This window comes from Moschus berezovskii, chromosome 23 (genome assembly GCF_049115385.1).
Source record: "Moschus berezovskii isolate FMDL1 chromosome 23, NW_MosBer_1.0, whole genome shotgun sequence".
In the NCBI taxonomy this organism is placed as follows: Eukaryota; Metazoa; Chordata; class Mammalia; order Artiodactyla; family Moschidae; genus Moschus; species Moschus berezovskii.
In genome coordinates this window covers 51,485,174-51,507,082 of record NC_142482.1, presented here as the reverse complement: position 1 = coordinate 51,507,082, position 21,909 = coordinate 51,485,174, and the positions used below count along the sequence as shown (strand labels likewise).

The following is a 21,909-nucleotide window of genomic DNA, read 5'->3' as shown; positions in this document are numbered from 1 at the left end:
ATGGTCCTTGCACTCTTCATGTAATGGTGGGAGAATAAACAGTCAATAATAACAAATAATAATAAATAATGGCAGAGCCATAAAAGAAAGCAGTACAAGTGGCAGAATGGATCTTTTTTTCCATAAAAAAAGGATATAAACTTGGGTTTCCCACCCTAACTCCCAACTCACAAATTACATTTTCTGTTGTGGATGGCTCATGGTGACCAAAGAATTTCAGTGTGATTCTTTTGGGTTCAAATCTTTTGGTTTGTTCCATCTTCAGAACAGATTTAACTACAACACTGGCCTCTGCTCTGGAACGTTCAGCTGACCAAGACAAGTTTTACGTGAGCATCAATCACTGATCTTCTTCTAGTCCACCACAGGATCTAGAATAGCAAGTTCATTTTATCCCACGTTCGTGGCACCCCTACATGATTTTGTTAGCATTTCAGATCTGAGCTTTTACCTCATTTGGCTCTTTGAGTTTCACTTACTAGCTAGCAATTTTAAAAAAAAATCAATGAATAGCGTCTGAGTGGCCACAGGACATAAAACATCACGGGAAATGTACAAGAGTTTGTCCTTGTCCTAAAAAAGCTCTCCACCCTTAGTCCGGGAGACAAACCTGTAAACAAACAATAAGGCGTGAATCAGGGGACCGCAGAGGAGTCCTGGGAGATGACAAGCAATGAACTTGGCAAGTGATGGGCTCTAAGTTGGAACACAGGTATTAATTATGTGCAGACTGGGGGAAGGCGTCTTCTATTTTTAAATCCCCCTTCCCAGAATGAACAAAGTTTGAAAACCCCCCTTGGATAAGAAGACAGGGAGTCACATAATGCTTAGCCCACAACACTTATTTTTAAAAGTCATATAATACTTGAGATGTCTGATGATAACACTTGACATGAAATTATAATTTTGAATCTTGGCTTATTTTCCCTCTGTACCCTCATCATTGGGTCTAGAGTGGTTTTGCAGAGCTTTCTCACAGATGGCTAGCTATGGGAGAAAACAATATTGGGGAGGGGAGAATTTTATATACTACCTGGGTATTACTTTGCAACAGGTAAGATCAAAAGCCAGCTTCCAGGCAAATCTATTCTAAGACTAATATCAAACATGTGCAAAAAGATTTTACTATAAAGAATGCTTTATCACGAACTTATTTTTGATGTATTTTGTTATAAAATTAGAAGGGTCAAATTAATTAATTTTTTTAAAAAATTTAACTCTGTATACTATCTGGTCCCATCACTTCATGGGAAATAGATGGAAAAACAGTGGAAACAGTGTCAGACTTTGTTTTTTTGGGCTCCAAAATCACTGCAGATGCTGATTGCAGCCATGAAATTAAAAGACGCTTGCTCCTTGGAAGGAAAGTTATGACCAACCTTGATAGTATATTAAAAAGCAGAGACATTACTTTGCCAACCAAGGTCCGTCTAGTCAAGGCAATGGTTTTTCCCGTGGTCATGTATGGATGTGAGAGTTGGACTGTGAAGAAGGCTGATCGCCGAAGAATCGATGGTTTTGAACTGTGGTGTTGGAGAAGACTCCTGAGAGTCCCTTATACTGCAAGGAGATCCAACCAGTCCATTCTAAAGGAGATCAATCCTGGATGTTCATTGGAGGGACTGATGCTAAAGCTGAAACTGCAATACTTTGGCCACCTCATGCGACGAGTTGACTCACTGGAAAAGACTCTGATGCTGGGAAAGGTTGGGGGCGGGAGGAGAAGGGGACGACGGAGAATGAGATGGCTGGATGGCATCACCGACTCTGTGGACATGAGTTTGAGTGAACTCCGGGAGTTGGTGATGGACAGGGAGGCCTGGCGTGCTGTGATTCATGGGGTCGCGGAGGGTCAGACACGACTGAGCGACTGAACTGAACTGAACTAGGATTTTTCTCCAAATCCTGTTTACCCCTTTACTTGTATCCTGCTTCATTCAACCTAGTGAAGGTTGATGTCTTTTCAAAATAGTGTTTTGAGGGTTACTCTTCAGGTAAATTCAACAAGAACATTTGTCTTTTCAAGCAGCTAATTCCTTTTTAAGCAGCTAAACGTTCACCCGCATTTGTTTTTCAATAGATCAGTAATTGTGAGGGTAAGCAAAAAGCCATTGATGAAATTCAGATAAAATTGTTTACAATTTCCTGTTACTGCTTTTAATTCACTATTCTCCTCAACCATCATGCCCTGTTTTCTGCATCTATCACGCACTTCAAACTGTGAAATTTTTAGACACTAAATGGTTGTCTGAAAATGTTTGGTGCATTCTGAACTTACGAGTTTTTTAATTTTTTTCTTGCAACTTTCATCCATGACTGTTTGCCCGAAAGACCTTCTGTTTGAGCCAAAATGTTGTTTGTTTGGTTTTTTTCCCCTAAATTTTGGCAATAACTTTAGATGTAGCTTTCATTTGTACCACTGAATTTTAACAATGGCAAAAAAGGCTTCTTTATAGCACTGAATTATTTTAATTTTTCCAACCAGAAATGACAGAAATAAATTAATGGGGTGGATGTCACATGGCAAAAGTGCAGGGTAAAATTAATCTTCTGTGACAGATATAAGTGAAATATGTACAATGCCAATGTTTAAATTACTTTCGGGATCTTCACCGACATTCTTACTTCATAACCCAACTTCTTGGGTACTAGTTTAATTTCTCTTGATTTTTGAGAAAATGCACATAGGAAAATCTTATTTTCAAATTCTTAATAACAATACCATATACTTTATCAATTGTTATAATTCTCATTCTGTCTTACATCAGAAGGTGGCTTTTAAGCCAAAATGTTACTTTTTTTATCTACAGATGGTTTGATATGCTTTTGCTTCACAAAGAACCTGGGTGTCTTTTGGCTGTACACTTTTTCAGCTAAAATTGAGAAACTGAAGACAGAAAGCTGAGTAGGAACACCGGATGGGGAATTCAGATAGACTTTTACAGCATATTTTCATTATTTTCTCTAAGAGATCTGAATATTCAGCAAGCTAGTAAGGTTGTGGTTTGAATATAAATTGACACCACTATTTTAATTTCACCAAAAAAAAAAAAAAAGAGATCTGTAGAATTGAAACTACCAAACAGGGAGGGAAAGAGGAAGGGAAGAAAAAAGTTAATCGTTTTTGAAAAAAGAGGGGATGCATGTATGTGTGTGTCTGATTAACTTTGCTATACAGTAGAAACTAACACAACATTGTGAAGCAACTATACACCAATGAAAATTAATTTTAAAAAACTGAAAATAAATCAATAAATATTCCAAAATAAAAGGTAAGGAGGTAAGGAAAGGACGCAGGGAGAGAGAGAGTGAAAAACAGTAGAGTCAGTTTTTATGTGGGAGGTTAAGTTTAAACATTAAACAAATGTCATATATAATTCAAATTCACTTTGAAAACCCCTGATCTTTCCCATAAGGAAAACATGATTTTGTGTAGACAACATGATTTTGTGTAGACAACTCTTGACAGCAACTTTCACATACACAGAAGTCTGGGAACCACTGAGTTAGACTCACTGGAGGGACACACAACAATGTCCACACATTCAAACCATTCCTCTCATTATTACATCCCTCGAGTGAAAGGCAAGAATTAGCTGAAGAATGCTCAAGTGGCCATGCTTTCCAGCAGGTTTTAATTCATTCTGTTGTAACAGGAAACCCCTTTAACTCTAATGCCTATTAATAAATTTACTGCTATTGTAGTTTAAAAAATTGCGGCTTCATATCTTGTGTTTTTATGCTATGGCATGAAGAGTAACTTTTAAAGTCTTTAAAAAATACTGAACCTGGTTGCCAGTTTTAAAAATGAAACACGTAACCAAATAGGTACCAAAGATTTTCCAAGGTCCGTCATGACTTTTTTGTTTTCCCTTGTTTCTTCACTGTTTTGGAGTTATTTTACCCCTGGTCTCTCCCATGAAGTACAGATAATAAAACTCTAACAGAATGTCAAGGACTTAAGTTAGATGAGGATGCTGTCCTGGCTCCTGGCTCTGTACCCCAGATTTCTGGCAAGAGCAGACCAGAACTTAACCTGTGCGGGCAGCCCTGGGACAAGGCTACTGTTTACAGCAGCCCCCAGAAGTCTGCTCAGCCCCCAGACACCTCTTTTTACTCCTTCCCTTTCTTCCTTTTCGTTTTCTAGTCCACAGTGTCCTGAGCTCCAAAATAAATTCTCATCCATTATACCTCCACTCTAGTAGCTTTAAAACTTTAAAGTGAAACAAATCATGCTGATGAGTGTTATTCACTATTACCCACAAAGAAGCCCACTGGCCATTTAATTCTTAAACAACCAGGAAGAAGGGTAAGCATTACCACGAATGTGGGACACAAGAAAGCGTGAAAGGACTCTTTTCATTTTTTTTTCTTTATGAATGAATCGGCATGGGCCTAAGGAAACAGTCGATCATTTTAGAAAACACCAAATTCTAATGTTTTAATTAGGAATGATTTGAATTATTACATCAAGGAGAGACGAGCTTCCAGTGATTGAAGGATGTCATCAAAAAATTGAAACGTTCAGTTGGTGGTGGAGCTAAGAAAAAATTTTGTATGGGAAAGGGATGGATGGGGGAAGAGGTATAGAATTTAGGGGCTTTCTAATAAATCCCTAAGGAAAGGCGATGAGATACTGATGACTGATACTCCTGCTGAACTTTTCTGGGGATCCTTTTATTTCGGGGGCGGGGCTCCTCAGTTCCTTTGCAAGTCTCTACCTCAGCTGCACATTTTGGAAGGAAAGGGGCCACCGAGGATGACAGAATGTGTCAATTAACCGTGTGCCCAGGTAAGTCTTGCAGCCAGGCTGGCATGGTCTCTGCTGTATTTCTATCCTCAGAACCCCAGGGTGATGCCACAGAGGACACGTGAGAGCAGCAGCCTCGCCAGAGCACCATTTAGAGGAAAGGTACAAAGTTGCCACATGTGTAACATGCACATTAAGGAACACCCGTAAGAGCCACTCAGGATGACCCTGGGGCACTCCAGACTCAACGCGGGAGAACAGTGAACAATGATGCACCTCCAACAAGCAAGGCTGCAGCGGTCTGCGGGATCTGCGGGCAGGCTCAGCTGCACACCTCTGTCTTTCCCGTTCCCATTAGCTCACCCTTGTCTGGCTGAAAAGAGCTCAGTGAATCAATGGCTTCTGTTGAACTGTTTATATATTTTTCAAGTCCTGATTAGGCCATTAGTCACTGAACATATTGCACAGTCAACTCGAGTAGCTGCAATTATGCAACTTCCCAAGAACATACCGGGAGCATTTACAGTGAGACCACGGTGCCAGCGAAATGTGAAATGGAGATTATTTGTCAGCAATTTTAAGAACCCTGCGCTTCAATGCCAATGGAAACATACACGTGGCAGATAACAGAAGCTGGGAGGGAAAAAAGATGCGTGATGAAAGTACCCAAGCTGACTCTGCTGAACACAGCTGGGACCTGAAAATGAGCGCTGCCTGTACAACAAACAATTGCCAGAAAACCCTGCTTGATGTCACCTATCCCCTTAAAGGTAATGCCCTCAAAAGCCTTGAGGGACTGCAGCCACCAAAGGCACAGAACTCCTGAGTCCTGACCTCATTCTAAGGGAGCAGCTGGTTCCCCTTCAGAGTGCCCCCCCATACCTGCCCACATCTGCATCCAAACACAGTGAACATCAGCTCCCACACGAAGCATCTCCCTCCTCCTTTCTACTCTCTGTTCTCACTTTTCATTTTCAAAATCAGCAATAATCATGTAATTTGATACTCGAGGATTTCTCATTCGAAGCAACAAAGGACATTCATGAAAGAAAGGAAGGAACACGGAAAGGGGAGCGGGGTCACACAATCTCTTTTTATCAGAGAACCACTGATAAAGTGGTTCAGCGCTGAAGCACTTCCACATGCACTGCCTGGGATAAACCAACGGCATACATGACATCAAGGGAATCTGCAAGGGATTGGCAGTTCGCAACCTCCCGGCAGAGAAATCTGAAATGATCGGTCATGAGAAGTGGGTCAGCGCCTCTACATTTGCTGCACAAGTAATAATACAAGCGAGAACCTTCCTAAGAGTGTTTTATAGTATTTTTCATGGCACAACTGGTGCTTTTTGGTCTATTAATCCACACTTTCCTACTTCTATTCATATACTTTATATGTATTTATTTGTTGAGTTATATATTTAAGCTGAACTTGGAACGACAGTTATTTTTAAGAGGCTGCCAACATGAGTCAGGAGGAACCTCAGAAACCTGGCTTGCACTGGCTCTGGCATAAGGAGCATTGACAGCCAAAACCAACCAGAAGGTTGATGAGATCCAGGTTTCCAAAACATGAGAGAAAAGAAAAGGCATCCTTTGCCTTCTTCCATCAGGCCTTTAAAAATATGTATCAGGCCATTTACCAAAAAGGACTCCTTCTGTAAGGTCACCAACCACTTGCTGGTGTGTTCAGAGTGCAAAACTAGATGTCCATTCATCAGTCTAGCTTCAAGCAAGATACAGTTTTCTTCACCTTGGATGGAGACTCGGTACGGGAGAGATATGGTACCCAACGGGCCAACACACCGGAGCCATCCAACACAGCTGCTTTCTAAATGAACGGCCCCGAGTCTCTGCACAGACAGCCTTCCAAAACTAATTGTGGCTGCGGGGATGAAGAGGACAGTTTCTCAGCTTCTGTGCCTTTAAGGTTATTTCAACTTTCCACCTCTGTTAACCCGCCCACAGGAACTTTTGACAGAGAGTTCTCCTTAATTCTCACAGGCAGCGACATCTAGAAGAAAAACATCTCGTTCCTCACTAGAGAGCTGAAAACTCGAGTCCTCTGTCTCCCCTCTTTTGGAGATCAGATTCAAGGGGGCTTGAAGATGACCTGAGAGTGTTTATGACAGACAGATTCTTCCTGGATTTCAGCTTGGGACAAACAAACCTTTCACATGAGTCCTTGCAAACAGACAGTGCTCTGTTTGAATGTCTGAACCCCATTCTAGTACAAACATGCTTGGCAACCTAGTGCCAGCATTTTCTTCTTGGCAAACTGCTCTGCCGCCACTATGGATATTACCACTTTGGGATCCCTGCGACTTTCCTTTCCTCCCCCACACCCCGTCCCCATTCCCCTGAGATACTATCTGTGCCCAGGCGGTAGGGGCGGAGGCTGTGCCTCTAGGTGCCAAGGAGCTGTCAGCGCCCCTGGCAGGGGCCTGGTCCGTGCCACACTTCTTCTCCTGGCGCCCCTGTGATCTGACACCAGGACAGAATACGGCCACTTTTTCATCATCTGACTGTTAACTCAGATGCAGACCACAGGGCCGACGAATCAGCTCGCGGGTGATAGCTCGGAGGCACGGGGACATCTAGCAGTATCTTGACTCCAGGGATTTTCTTCTCTCATCTCCTAAGTTTCTCTTCACAGGGAACATGGTAGAGAGAAATCACCTTTCTCAGCTCTCATCTCTGTTCCTTTGGGAAGATCTTAGACTCTTCTGACAGCAGGAAAGCTGCAGCCCTCGGAGATGATGAATCCATCCCCCCCTTCTCATTTAAAACTTTCTCTTATGAGAGGCTCAATTCCTTATTGGATGATCAAGAGCTACTTTTTTGTAGGGACTAAAACAGAAGAGTTGGAAGTGGTCTTAAAGATCATTTGATTTTGTGGCTTCAAAAACTGAAACTCTAATTTAGAGACCTTTGGGCCTCAACCTCTGCTCACTGCCCACCCCCCACCCCCACCCCACCCCCAAGTCTTTGGCTCATTCAACAGAGGTTGGTGGGAGGCCTAGAATTCTCCAGGGGTTTCTGAAGCCACATTTGAAAACCACTGATGTAATCCAACTTCCTCATTTTCCTGAGGCCCAGAGAAGTTAGGTTATTTGTCAAAGGCCACACAACAGTTAATGACAGGCCAGAGACTTCATCCTAGCCCCTGCTGTGCCAGGCCAGTGACATTCTTTCCCGCTCCTTCCTAAGTATTTAGCATTCTGAAAACCATAATCATGGAGTCTCTGCTAATAAGGATAATGCCTTCTTAATGAATACATAATTCACTTTCTTTGAATTCATTATACAACCTCTACATTTCTGGAGTCTTATATGCAATGAAATGTCACCTTCCTAGGAGTGTTTTCTAACAGAATAAAGGATTCCTCATTAATTCACCTTCATATTCTAAAGGTGCATGAGACTTTACAGTGAACAAACCAGAAGTATACTGAATGAAACTTTCTTTCAGAAAACTGAGGAAATGATCAACGGACTAACGTATTTGCTAACTTTTGCAAACAAAATACACATATACACACCCCCTTCAGCTTACAGCTCCGGGAATTATTATGTGAGAAAAAAAAGTTAAAAGCTTTCACTGTCACACCAGGTGAACTTGTAAGTACACGGGAAATTCTGTTCACTACTATACTCCATTTTCATCACTCGTGCCACTTATATATTAGCTTAGAATACACACTGGAGAAGGAAATGGCAACCCACTCCAGTATTCTTGCCTGGAGAATCCCATGGACAGAGGAGCCTGGCAGGCCATGGTCCATAAGATCGCAGAGAGTCGGACACGACTGAAGCGACTAAGCACCCACACACTGGAAGTCAAATAATAAAAAGGCATTTTGGTAAACTATTCTAAAATGAAGCCTTTGGCCAAATGATCGTGGCATCTCCAGCCCTTCTCCTCCACCCCCCATTACTGAGAACGAGTTGGGTACAGAGCTCCGGGTTTTCCCTTTACTGGTGAGGAACGATTGAACAAGGTAACAAGCGAGGCACAGAGGTGGTTCCCCCACCCACAGACCCGGACGCATCTCTGCACATTTTGAAAGGCAGGCTCAGGATTACGGCTGCACCCACACCACATGCCAAAAAACCACCACTTTTAGAGTCAACTTATGTAAAACCCAGCAGTCTTCCCTGTTAGAAGCTGGAGAAGGCTGCTCTCTGCTCATGGTAAGATGCATCAAGGAGTCAGACTTTGTTAAGTCTGCATCTAACTTAACAGCTGACATTAAATGTTTACAGGTATTCATTGTGTACAGGTGATTAAAAAAAGAAGTTAGCCTTTACTGCATGGCAACAAATCAGGAAACAGAGAAACCGGTCATTGCTCAACCTTTAAACTGTTAAAAGCTGAAACATGCTTCAAGTGGTACCAAGCCCTTCAACAAAAATATAATTTCACAAAATAAGATATTTTCTTTTTCAGTAAGTTCTTTGCAGAGCAGAAAGTATTGACTTTAGCTCCACCTGTATATGTATTTACTACCTCTAGTCTATATACAAACTTTTAAAAATGGAAGAGCTCCAGGAACAAAAAATTTAAGTAATACATGGTTAAGATGGTTAATATAATTGTATACAAATTTTAACTATTTTGGATAATTAAAAGAATATCATAATGCCAAATTTCCTTAATTGAAATTTTTGTATTTTTTTAAATTTCTGTATTTTTGAAGAATCTTTCATACACACCTACAAATTCACAAGAATGCAAATTCAAAAAATTACTCAAAACATATTGACTTTTAGCGTCTTGACACCATATCTTGCAGGGCATGATGGCACAGGCAATAGTGGTTCCAGTAATACCTTGTTACAAAGATTATATATAATCATCCTACAGTAAATAACACAGACTCTAAAATTTAAAACCCATATCAGATTCTGAAATATATAATGTCTCCTTCTGAACTTCCAGCCTTATAGTCTTATGAAGTACTATGTCCAGAAGCATGAAAAACAGAGGCCATTTCCAATCTGGTAACACACCATGAATTAGTGAATTACTCTCATAGTTCTTGCTCTAATTAAGGTTAAATAGAAAAGCACCCATTTGCTATTCCAACAGACAACCAGAGTTTCTGGTTGTGTGGTTACTGCCCTCATAGGGGTCCACCTCAAAGGTATGCGACACACAGGTATTCGAGAATTATGCTGGAAACAGATGTTTACATAAGACATGAAATACACAGGATAGTCAAACTTGCTGAAAATAAAGATTCTTGGACACTAGACCCACTCAATATTATACTTCAAGCTGGAAACAAAGAAGATTAACTAACATATTCATATGGGGGGCCAATTTTTTTCCATCAATAACATGCAGAAAACCTTAAGAGCCTTTTCTGACAAGATTTCTTTTAAGCCCTACAAATACTTTTAAGTACAATCTCCCCAGACTTTAAAAAAAAAAAAAAAAAAGTTTATTTAAAGGTGTAAATGAAGTCAATCAAATAAACAAATATTTACTGAGAAGTTTCTATGTGGCCAGGATTACGTTTCTAAATGCCATTACAAAATTATTTAACTTTATAAAGCATGTCAATAAATAGTCTTCCAAAATGTGCCTGGGGCTGTAATTCCATCTAGTTTCTATGATGACACCATAAACCCTGGATGGAATTACAATCTTTATGTGGACAATCAGGGTGCGCTACTCTTCGTGCTTGGGGAATCCATGATGAACTCAACTTCTAAAATAATAACCACCAAGCCTTTGGCATGTAATTACAACCAGGAAGCCAAGCCATCCACTGGCTAGTACATGAGAAATGTTCTATTGAAAAGTACCTTTCACCTCACTGTAACAAAATCTAGTTCATACATCTGAAAAACCTCTTCATCTCCAAAATTAAACTTTCTACTTTTGCCATGAGAAAATATACAAAAAGGTTTACTTTACAGATATGTTAATATATTTGGTAGTGACCAGACCATCTGATATGACCAGTAAATTCTTAGAATCTTCCAATCTTCAGACACCTAAGATGAAAGTCCATAAAGGGCAATATATTAAGAGACAAGGGGAAAAAATCATACTTAAGAGCCCTAAGAAATTACTGGCATTTCTTCTAATTCTTTGGGGTGAACCTGACTTCTATTAACATAAACAAAGCGAAATACCTTGTGTCTGCAAGAGGGGGAACAAAAAAAGATTTATCTGGAGAGATTAAACTCAGGATTATAGAAAAATGAATTTAGAAACAAACCCAGAATTTTCCTGGGAAAACAAAAGACAATGATACTATGAATCAGTGTCTTTTTTTTTTTTTCTCAAGAAGGCTGGATAAAAGAAGAAACTCACATACACACCACACACACACACACACACACACACACGATAATAAGCACCATGGGGAGTGAAGGCAAACATGCATATAAATTCAATCTATATATCTGTATTTAGGGCACATATAGTTTCCTTTATCATACCTAACTTTATTTGGTACTTGCAGAGGTCACCAAACCTCTGTAAAAATCAGTATTGCCATAGCAACTAAGAGGCTAAAAAAAAAAACCTCTGTCAGAAGTCCTCATCAAATCCAATATAAAGGCATACAGAAACTGTCCTTTATGTAGCCACCTTTAACACCATCAAGCTTCTAACAGCAAAGGTATGTGACATTCCCATGAAAACTCAGCTCCTCCAGGGACCACTTGTGGATTATGCTCACTGAGTTCCTACAGCACTAACAGCTGAGAACTTACTAATAGCATTAGCTCTTCAGCTTATTTTCAAACTCCAGGCAATTCGGTTACCTAAAGTAAAAAGCAGTCAGATAGTAGGCCAAAACAACTCTGATGAATTTCCATGAATATGAAACATATCATTTAGTGGCTTTTCTTAAAAAACCTTGTTTAAAAAAAAAAATCCAAATGAACTGATGAAATGTCTGCCTCTTGGGAGTCCATCCCTGTCCTATAACCTGAGAAAACACACACGGTACAAGTGAATAATTTTTCTTGGAAGAAATAATTCCTCTTCCTTATTTTTTTGGCTGTGCTGGTCTTAGCTGGGCATGTGGGATCTAGTTCTCTGACTGGGGATCGAACCCAGGCTCAAGTGGTAGAGTCTTAGCCAATGGACCAACAGGGAAGCCCCAAGAAATAATTCTTAAAATAATTCTGAAGTTACAGAAAGAATAAGAAGAAAGAGGGCTCTAAGCTTCACTCCAGAGGTGAGGTGGTGCTAGTCTACCAAGTCTTAACTCCGTTAAGAGTTCAAGGCTTTCCTGGTTGAGGCCTCTATCTCAGTGACAGGCAAAACGCCTGACTCTGGCCTTTGCCACGGTTCTCCGAGGAAACTCAGAAATGGTTAAGTAAGTAGCTGTTCAACACTGGAGCACGCTAACATTGAAGGGTGAGTAATTTTCAACAAGTTGTAACATGCTGTTGATGGAATATAGCCATCCTCACTCAACATAATACAGCAAACCAAAAAATAAAATAAGGGGAATGGGGAAAAGAAGGAATTATATGCCCACTTTATACAGAATATTCCTGGTGACCCTTGATGTCCTACTCAAATGAAAAGGAAAATGCTAGCCGCTCAGTTATGTCCGATTCTTTGCGATGCCATGAACTGTATAGCCTGCCAGGCTCCTCTGTCCATGGAATTCTCCAGGCAAGAATACTGGAGTGGGTTGCCATCCCCTTCTTTAGGGGATCTTCTCGACCCAGGGATTGAACCCAAGTCTCCTGCATTATAGGAAGATTCTTTACCATCTTAGCTACCACGGAAGTAATGGGGCTACCTAAAAAGCACTGCCATTCTAGAACGACCAATAAACTACTTCAAAAATTAAACTTAACATCATGAGATTCCCACTAATGACATTCCTAACAACTACCAAAAGCTGGTTAGATAGCTCTTCTTCCTTCCTCTCAATGCTTTACTGAAAGGAAGCATGAAAATAGATATGCTCAGAGGTGTGTGTGTGTGTAAACATATACCTTTCCTATATGCAGTAGGAATTTCCTGTCTGGTATATTTTAAAGCAAATCAAGACAATACTCTTCAGGACAGAGCCTGTGAGTCAGGCAGTATTATGGGGCTAAAATGCTTGGGACTGCTTAAGTCATAGGAAAGCAAGTTTAAAGGCCTGGGGCTATTCCACTCCAGACAGAAAAGAATGGGAGAGATGAACTGTGTTGGCAATTAGAATGTTTTTTGACAAATGTTATCATGGGCTGCCTCATTTGGAGTTTTTAGCAACTACAGGAGAAAAGAGGAGACAATCAAAAATGGTACTATTTAAGACCTACTGTATAGCACAAGAAACCATAGTCAACATCTTGTAATTATTTATAATGAAAAAGAATCAAAAAATGAATATATATACATAACTAAATACTTATATATAACTGAATCATTCTGCTGTATACCTGAAACACCACAAATTATATTTCAATTTAAAAACTTAATAAAAGATTTAAATGGTAAACCATAGAGGAATAAGTTGTTTTTTTTAAAGTATTATTTGTTCTCTGGTTGGAGAAGCTCTCGGAGAATACGAACAGTCCTGATGGATCATGATAGTCAGTCCTCAACGCCATCGGCAACTTGACCTTCTCCAGGCTACAGAGCCCAGTACTGTCATGCCTCCACTTGGAAACTAGATACATGGAGGACATTTGTTTATTCACATTACCGAATAGGTAAACTCCAAAGCTCTCCTGGACGTGTGACAGGTCTCCAGCAGCTCCTTATTCTTTACAAGTAATTAACCTCTTGATGGGCTTAGAGCAGTCACAGCGTTAGAAGCCACAACACACAGCTGATAAGTTGTAAACCCTGGGGAGAGAATAATTGCAAAATAGATTTCCAGGCTCATTGGAAAATAGATTTCCACTTACTAAAAAAAAAAAAGTACACTCAACTTTTCAGGAATATCTGAATCACAGAACTGCAGCATTGACAGGGAATTTAGAAAATGATGCTACTGCAACTTCTGACACCAATAACAAGAAAACGGAGGTACAAAGAGTGTCTTGCCCAGATATAGTCTACTGGACACAAATTGGGTTAGCACTGCCTCAAGTCAGACCTGACTATCCAGCGTGGCAAACTTTCACATCCAAGCCCCTTCATAAATCATGCTGGTGCCATTCAGACAACCTTCCTGCCCTTAGGTCACCCGATTACATTTTAGGAAAGGACTAGGAGATAATGACTAAGCTATGAAAACTGAGAATGCGACAAAGGAAAGGCACAAGATAAGACAGACAATAAGAAAAGGGCCGAAAGACAACTTATGCTTTCAGTGAGTGCAAACACCACTTGCGCTTTTCCCTACATTTAAATGCATGCTGAGACCTGTGATACAAGCCTCATGTACTCTGCAGTGATGAGGACAATTTCTGGCCAGAATCTTGTGGAATGGAACGTGTCACAGAAACATTCCTTTGGAAGCAGGTCCCAAATCTTGACATGTTCCTTTCACCATGGTCATCACTAAGTCTCATGGCAAAGCTCCTGAGGGTAGGGACCTGGTCTGTCTAGTGCACTATGAAACTCCCTGGACCTGGGAAATATCCAGCCCAGAGCACATACTCTGTAAAATTTACTGAAAGAATGAATAAAAACTCCTAAGAGGAAAGAAGAAGAAATATGCATAGTTTGGAAATGTATATGCAGTATTATCATTTCCTCTAAGGAAAAATGAAAAAGATACCTATTTGAAATGAAAACAAATGTGAAAAGATAGGGTCTTTTTTTAATATTTGTAAAAAGTTAAAAATGTAAAGCACCTATTAAACAGTTACCATCACTTCCATTTATTAAGTAGGGACCATTAGTTAAGCCAACACAGTTCTCATGTTATAAAGAGCTTACAGCCCCAAGCACAACATCAAGAAAACACATTAATTAAAGGGTGGTAAATAAATAGTTGCTGGGAAGATACCCTGAACAAATAATAAAAGAAAAAGCAAATGTAGTTGGAATATAATAGAAATGGAAGCTCTAGGCACTGGGTGTTCAGACAGAATAAAGGTGATCATTGTGTATTTTCTAATGACCACTGTATAGTTCATATAATTGACCTGTATGCAACCACTAAAATCAACATTTCTCTCTGTGCTTTTAAATCTGAACCTATACTTTAGCAGCTCTATCTCAGCCCCAAATAAGCTATCTGACAAATAATTTGGACAATTACTTTGGGTCTTCATATAACTTACTGGCTCTCTAATGAAATAAACTTATAAATTAAGTATAGGTAGGTATAATATGAACAAATGTAATTATAAGATTTGCTAATTTTAAGGACTCAGGAAAGACAATTAGATCCAATTAATATACTCACATTCGCATGCTGCTGCTGCTGCTGCTGCTAAGTCACTTCAGTCGTGTCCGACTCTGTGTGACCCCGTAGACGGAAGCCCACCAGGCTCCCCCATCCCTGGGATTCTCCAGGCAAGAACACTGGAGTGGGTTGCCATTTCCTTCTCCAATGTGTCAAAGTGAAGTCGCTCAGTCGTGTCCTACCCTTAGCGACCCCACGGACTGCAGCCTACCAGGCTCCTCCATCCATGGGATTTTCTAGACAGTAGTACTGGAATGGCTTGCCATTGCCTTCTCCCACATTTGCATAATGGGAAGTAAATACAAATAATTTGCTTTTTAAAAAATTAATATGATTTTAGCCATTATAAATGCCTAATAATAAAGGTAACAAAATCAGCAACCACTTTGAAAAATAAAGGCTATGGAATCAGCATCACCAATTCAACAGACATGAATCTGAGCAAACTCTGGGAGACAGTGAAGGACAGGGAAGCCTGGGGTGCTGCAGTCCATGGGGTCGGCTGAGCAACTGAACGACAACATGGAATAAGCCCCATGGCAGGTGCTTTACACGTATCTCAAGTGGCTATTCTACCTTTTTGCTTTATAGATGAAGAAACAGGCTCACAAGCTAAATGAGGTGGCAGATCTGGGTTCAAAATCTCAGTCAGAATGACCTCAGACCTAGCATAGGTCTTTAAAGATAGGAAGATACTTTTAGACGCATAGCTCTTGATCTATTCAATGGCTGTGGATCTATACACTGAGCAGTCGGGCAGCCTAATGGTGAGACTTAGGCATTGGAGCCCAAGCTCCTGGGTTTACATTTCAGCTCTACCATGTGCCAGCTATATGCCCTGATCCCCCTGTGCCTCTGTGTCCTCATCTGTTAACATGGAATCATAACAATATCAAAAGACCTGCTACCTACCAGCTCATCGGGTGGTTGTAAGGACTAAGTGAGGTAATATACATACAGCCCAGAGAACACAGTCAGGACTCAAGACTGTCACCTTGTGCCAAGGTTTAGTATCCTTGGGGATGCTAAAAAGAACACTGAATTTGGAGTCAACTGGCCTCAGCCACACACACACACACACAGTATCTAAATACTGTGTGACCTTCCCCAAGTCACTTAAACTTGCTCAGCTTCATCTGTAAAAATAAGATGCCAGCTGCCTTGTATTTCTCCCCAGGATTATTATAAGTAACAATTAATAGACAATGTATGTGACAGTGCATTAAAGGATTCAAAAAAGTGCTCTGAACTACCAGGGCCATGTGAATTATTAGCAACTTTCAGCCTCTCAAAACCAAAGAGCTCGTCTTTATTACATTCTCTCCAGCCTGAGAATTTAACATTGAGCATTGGTTCCAGTCTTCACACTGGACTACTTATAATAATAGAACAAATGTCTGGTCATTCAGGACTCGATCAAACGGAACTCTATTAACTATCTCCTTCTGCACACCCACCGTGAGAAGGTAATTGATATTCACCATGACCCCAGAGCACTCCAAGACTCTGAAGTACCTTTGGGGAAAGATTAAATTATGCTCAGCCTAGTTTATTAAGAAATGTATTTAATTATATTCAAGATCTTTGGAAATTCATGACCTAGAGAGTAATCACAGGTTCTCTGGTCACTGGAAGCTTCTGCTCACCGTCCCACCTCCAAAATGCAATGTTTACTCTAAGATACAGCCCACCCTGGGATAAGAAATACTGGGAATCCAGTGTGGTAATTACACAAGTCAAAAGAACTTTGTCCTGAGCGAATCCTCAAGGACCACAGAAATAGTAAAGTCAAAATCTTGAAACAACGAAAAATTTAAACTAAGTAAGATTCCAACATGTTTCAAATATATTATAATCTTGGCTTTGCTAATAAGGAATTTAAACATTTGAACAAGGAATGACATAAAAATACACCATTAAATATCTTATTATTCTCAGTACTTAGAAGTGTAAAAACAGATGAGTCATACTGAATATAACACTCCTCAAGAGTAGGAAAATAACATTTTGTTCATTTTTGTCCACTGTTTCACAGAAATTATGTGTACGCTAACGAGGAACATAATATACAAAGCAAAAAGTTAGACCATATTAGGGGTGTGGTTATTTGCCTTTGTCAAAATTACTACAATGCTGTTACGTTATCTTTTCCAATTAAAAACTGGGACACAAATGTGCCTTAAGTCCTGTTTCTCAGTGCTAGGAGAAAAAGGAATAGTCATCCATTATAACCCTCTGTTCAACAGACAGCTTACCTCTAGAGAATTTTGGAGAATTAAGGAGGTCCTCCCACCTCTGCTTGAACATCTCCAGTGACAGAGGTCTCATTACCTCTTCAATCAGCTTGTTCTGTTTTTAGGCAGTCCTGATGTTAGAACACTCTTCCCCAAGTGGAGTCCAACTCTCCTTACCTTTAACTTCCTTCCTGTTCTTAGTTCTTAGTTGGGCCCTCTGGACCCACTTCAGTAAAAGTGAGTTCACTTCCCATCAGGCACTCTGCCAGTTTCACTCATTTTATCAGTTAAATAATGACCTGCTTCTACTCATATTTTTCACTGTTCTCCTACAAACCATGAGGACCATTCTTCAGAGTCATATACCACCAGCTAGGGGGCTTCCCTGGTGGCTCAGTGGTAAAGAATCCACCTGCCAATGCAGAAGACATGGGTTTGATCCCTGGGTCAGGAAGATTCCCCTGGAGAAGGAAATGGCAACCCACTCCAGTATTCTTGCCTGGGAAATCCCATGGACAGAGGAACCTGGCGGGCTACAGTTCATGGAGTTGCAAAGAGTCAGACACAACTTAGCAACTAAACAGCAAGGGGCTCCTGGGCTCCAATCTCCATGAAGACTGTGATGGCCATGGTCCTATGGGCATCAGGGTACTCTGTGGACTTTCCTGGGACCCCACTATCACATACACTGTTTCTGTGGGAAATGTATTCTGAGTTCCCAAGGTATGACTTATTATCTTTCTGAAAAGGATCCATTTATAAACTACTATTTCTACTTACAGGGAAAATACACTTAAGAAAAACTCCACAAGGTATAAATTATCACTCTGTCTTCTTTACCTGTCTTAGGAGCCAAGTAAGTGTTTTGGTGTGTGCATAAAAATCCTCAGCTACTCTTCCCTCAGCTAAAAGGAGCTGACTAGAAGCAGCGTTAGCAAATCCATACTATTCAAATCTCCTCTGTTGGCTGGGATCACAGAGGCTGAAGACAAACACCCTGCGTTTCTGTAAGTCACCAGTCTTCCAGGTGTTTACCTACGTACCCCATGCCCAGCCAGGCATGTGGGACAAATCCAGCACTCTGGGACCTGCTGGCATTGACATCCCTTCTGAAGCTCCTAGTCTATACCTTAACAGGCCTTTATGTATACCGTGCAGTAAAAGCAATTAAGTCCTATAAGATGTCTTACTAGCAGCTTTGTCTTGAATTGTAAATGGCTTAAGCAGAGAAGTGATCGTATTTATTTTTATTATTTTATCCAATGCCCGTTTCAAGCTGTTACTAAAATTTTTAAATGTCATGCACACAGACAGCCCTTACTTTATATATGAATGGCCCAATTTAGCTGGGAACCGTCCTTCCTGAATCTCTCAGCCTCCACCCCCGAGAACGTGGCCAGCACTGCCTTGGGCCAAACTGAATAGCTGGAGAGAGTCAGGGGTTAGAATCAGGGTATACAATCCAGCCCAGTAATTTTATAAGCTTGCTTATCTGGTTTCCCTTAAGTTTACAACAGATCAGAGAGATACAGGCAAATGAAAGGAGCTTTAAGACATGACAACCAAGAAAAGTGGATAAGGCAGAGGCCATGGCATCAAAAAGAATTATGAGCTTCTGGGGCCTCATGCATGACTCTACTATATCAGTGTAATCACTTCAGAGAAATGACAATAAATCCCCAAGAAGAAAGTCAAATTATGTTCACTCTACTGTACTCTATTTAGGAAACTTTATACCGCATTTTGCATTGATTTCTGCCTGAAAACGTTGAGGTTTGTTTTTTTTCCCCTTCTAACAAAGTCAGCACTTGATGTATTTAAATATTCTGAGTCAATATACTATATCTGAAAGCAGTTAATTCCAGGAGTACACAAAATTAAATATTTAAATCTTTACTAGGGAAATCTGAAATAAGAACAAAAGTGAATAATCATTAAGAAAGTCTAAAGAAGTAATGGGTTTGCCTTCTCTTGTGGAGAGGAACATTTGAAGGAAAGAAATTTACTTGCAAATCCATACTGCTCAGAAGTCCAGCTGTCATAAAAACCCTTAGGTTCAGGTGAACCCAGAGAATTCTGACGTCTCTCACAAGAATAATGTGAAAAGAGTTCTCTCCCCTTCTCATTTTCAAGAAAAAGATGGTTTTGATTCTAAAAGCTAAGAGAGGAAAATAAACTAGGGATGCTTTTAGTGTAATACTTTGCCAGCTCATCTCTTAAACATCCTTGCTATGTGGATACGATACTTCCATCAATAAGAGTTTTAGGGAAATTCTGGCATGGCTTATTTACTCTTGGAGGACACTGCCCTGGGCTTATATAGTGCCAACATCACCATTTTAAAGTGGAAATGCCTCAGCGAGGTAAGGAATGGGGGTTCATGAAACTAGCATACCCATTGATGCATTTTAAGTGGATTTCCATTGCAGCATATACATCAGATAATTCTGTTTTAGATTACAAACCAGGAAAATTCCTTAACATATTATTAGCGACCGTATAGTCGGGTCTCCCTATCCATGGGTTCTGCATCCTTGGGTTCAACCAACAGCAGTTTGATAGGACTTGTGCATCCTCAGATTTTGGTACCTTTGAGGGACCCTGGAACCAATCCCCTATGGATACCAAAGGAAGACTGTATTATTAAGTGTTAAGGACAAAATAATTATGAGAAGAAGTAAATCCATCACTACCATCCATCAAATTGTTAGAAACTCCACTTCTTTACATATCTACTAACTTTTTCACCCTTGGACTCCTTGAAGACCCTTCTCAAGCCTTCAGTTCCCTTCAAATCCATCTCAAAAAAGTTCATGAGATGCTATTTAGAATACAGCTGTTTATTCACCTCTCTAACAACACTTTTCCCATTCTTTTTCTGTACTAAAAGTATTTTAGAGCTTTTATTAGCTGCTTCTTTGCACTTAAATTTTTTGGGAGGGGAGATGGTGGTGGTAATCTGTGGAAAGCTACCCTAATTTATTTTCCTTTAAAAAAAAAATTTTTTTTTATTTTTATTGGGGTATAGTTGATTATAATGTCATGTTAGTTTCAGGTATACAGCAAAGTGAATCTGTTATACACATACATATCCCTACCCTTTTTTAGATTCTTTTCCCATATGGGCCATTACAGAGTATTGCAGAGAGTTCCCTGTGCTATACAGTAGGTCCTTATTAGCTTAAAATTCTTATTCTTTGTTTTCTATAATTATTTTTCCCTACAGTTGCCCCTCACTCCCCAAATCTCTCATAAAAGAGACAAAACTCCCACTGGGCTTAATCTTTAATTTTTTTTTTTGGTTGTTATCCAGAGGATAATTTATTGTTTTTTTTTTAAAAGAGCCAAAATAGTGCTTAATGATCATCTAGCGAAGCATATTCTTTTCACAGTGGATGAACCAAGGCAGCGAGCTATAAAGAGTGGGAAAAAACCCTATATTTACAGAGGTCACCAATAAAGTACAGGTACTGTGAAGGGGTTCACAAATGTCAGCAGATTTCATCCTCGGAAGGCACCAACGAGGCAGGAATTATTATCCCCATTTTACGGGTGAAGAAGCCTGAGGCTCCAAAATATTCCATAATTTGCTCTAGGTTTTTCAGTTAGGAAAGGAAAGAGCACAGGACAGATCTGTTTTCATCTGCACCTCACTTTCTGTTAGGACCTTGGCCTCAAGGCCTAGGCCAGTGTTCCCCTGACTGCATCAGCGTGTTTGCATGCCCCGTCGTTCAGTCATGTCCAATTCTCCTGTGAAACCCACAGACTGCAGCCCACCAGGCTCCTCTGTCCATGGGATTCTTCAGGCAATAATACCAGAGTGGGTTGCCATGTCCTTCTCCAGGGGGTTTTCCCGAGCCAGAGATTGAACCCGCATCTCCTGCATTGGCCAGCGGATTCTTCACCACGGAGCCACAGTGGAAGCCCATCAGAGTTTCATTAGCTCCAAATGTTTTTAATTTACTCACCGGGTGCTGCTCTCTGTAGAGAAATGACCAACCTATGGCTTCCCAAAGGGACCAAAGACTTCTTCCTTCCAAATGTTTAACCCACTTCTAACAAAGCCACACATGGAGTAAACAGCATGTCTCTTCACAACACCCAAGTACAAATAGTACAAATAAATAATCAAGTCCTGAGAGTCAGTGTGTACTGTTCTCATCAATAAATAGCTTCAACCACTAGGAAGAGACCCCCCCAGGCTCTGGGAAGCTTTGCCCAAGGTACAGAACGAGGTCCCTTCCTGAGTCTGCAGGGCCGTGCTGCACACATATCTCACGCAATGCTTCCTGACTGCACCAGGAGCGCGTACTTGCCCACCCCAACCATCTGTCCAAGGTCACAGCAGAGATAAGGCCACAGGGGTAACAAGCAGGGGGAGAAAAACTACAACCTCTTGGAGTATAACTTTTAAAACTCATGAATCACTGTGTTGTACGTCTGAAAATTATATAATATTGTATATCAACTATTCCCCAATTAAAAAAAAATTTAAACAATGATGAAAGAGAAAAAAACCCACCCAACCAACAAACAAAAGTGGCAACCAGTTGCACTTCTCCGTGATTAACTTTTCACTTGCACTGCATGCA

General features: G+C 40.4%; 1 protein-coding gene across 9 annotated transcripts in view; it reads right to left on the bottom strand.

Annotated features, from left to right (window-relative positions):
• ATXN1 (ataxin 1) overlaps positions 1–21,909 on the bottom strand; it is a 412,658-nt gene that overhangs the window by 321,946 nt on the left and 68,803 nt on the right. For 2 of the 9 annotated variants that reach the window (XM_088831364.1, XM_088831366.1), the window contains one exon: positions 13,428–13,570. The exons of the other annotated variants lie outside the window; for them this stretch is intronic. The gene's annotated coding sequence lies outside the window, so the exon portion shown is untranslated. The remainder of the gene's footprint in view (positions 1–13,427; positions 13,571–21,909) is intronic. 9 annotated transcript variants of the gene reach the window in all.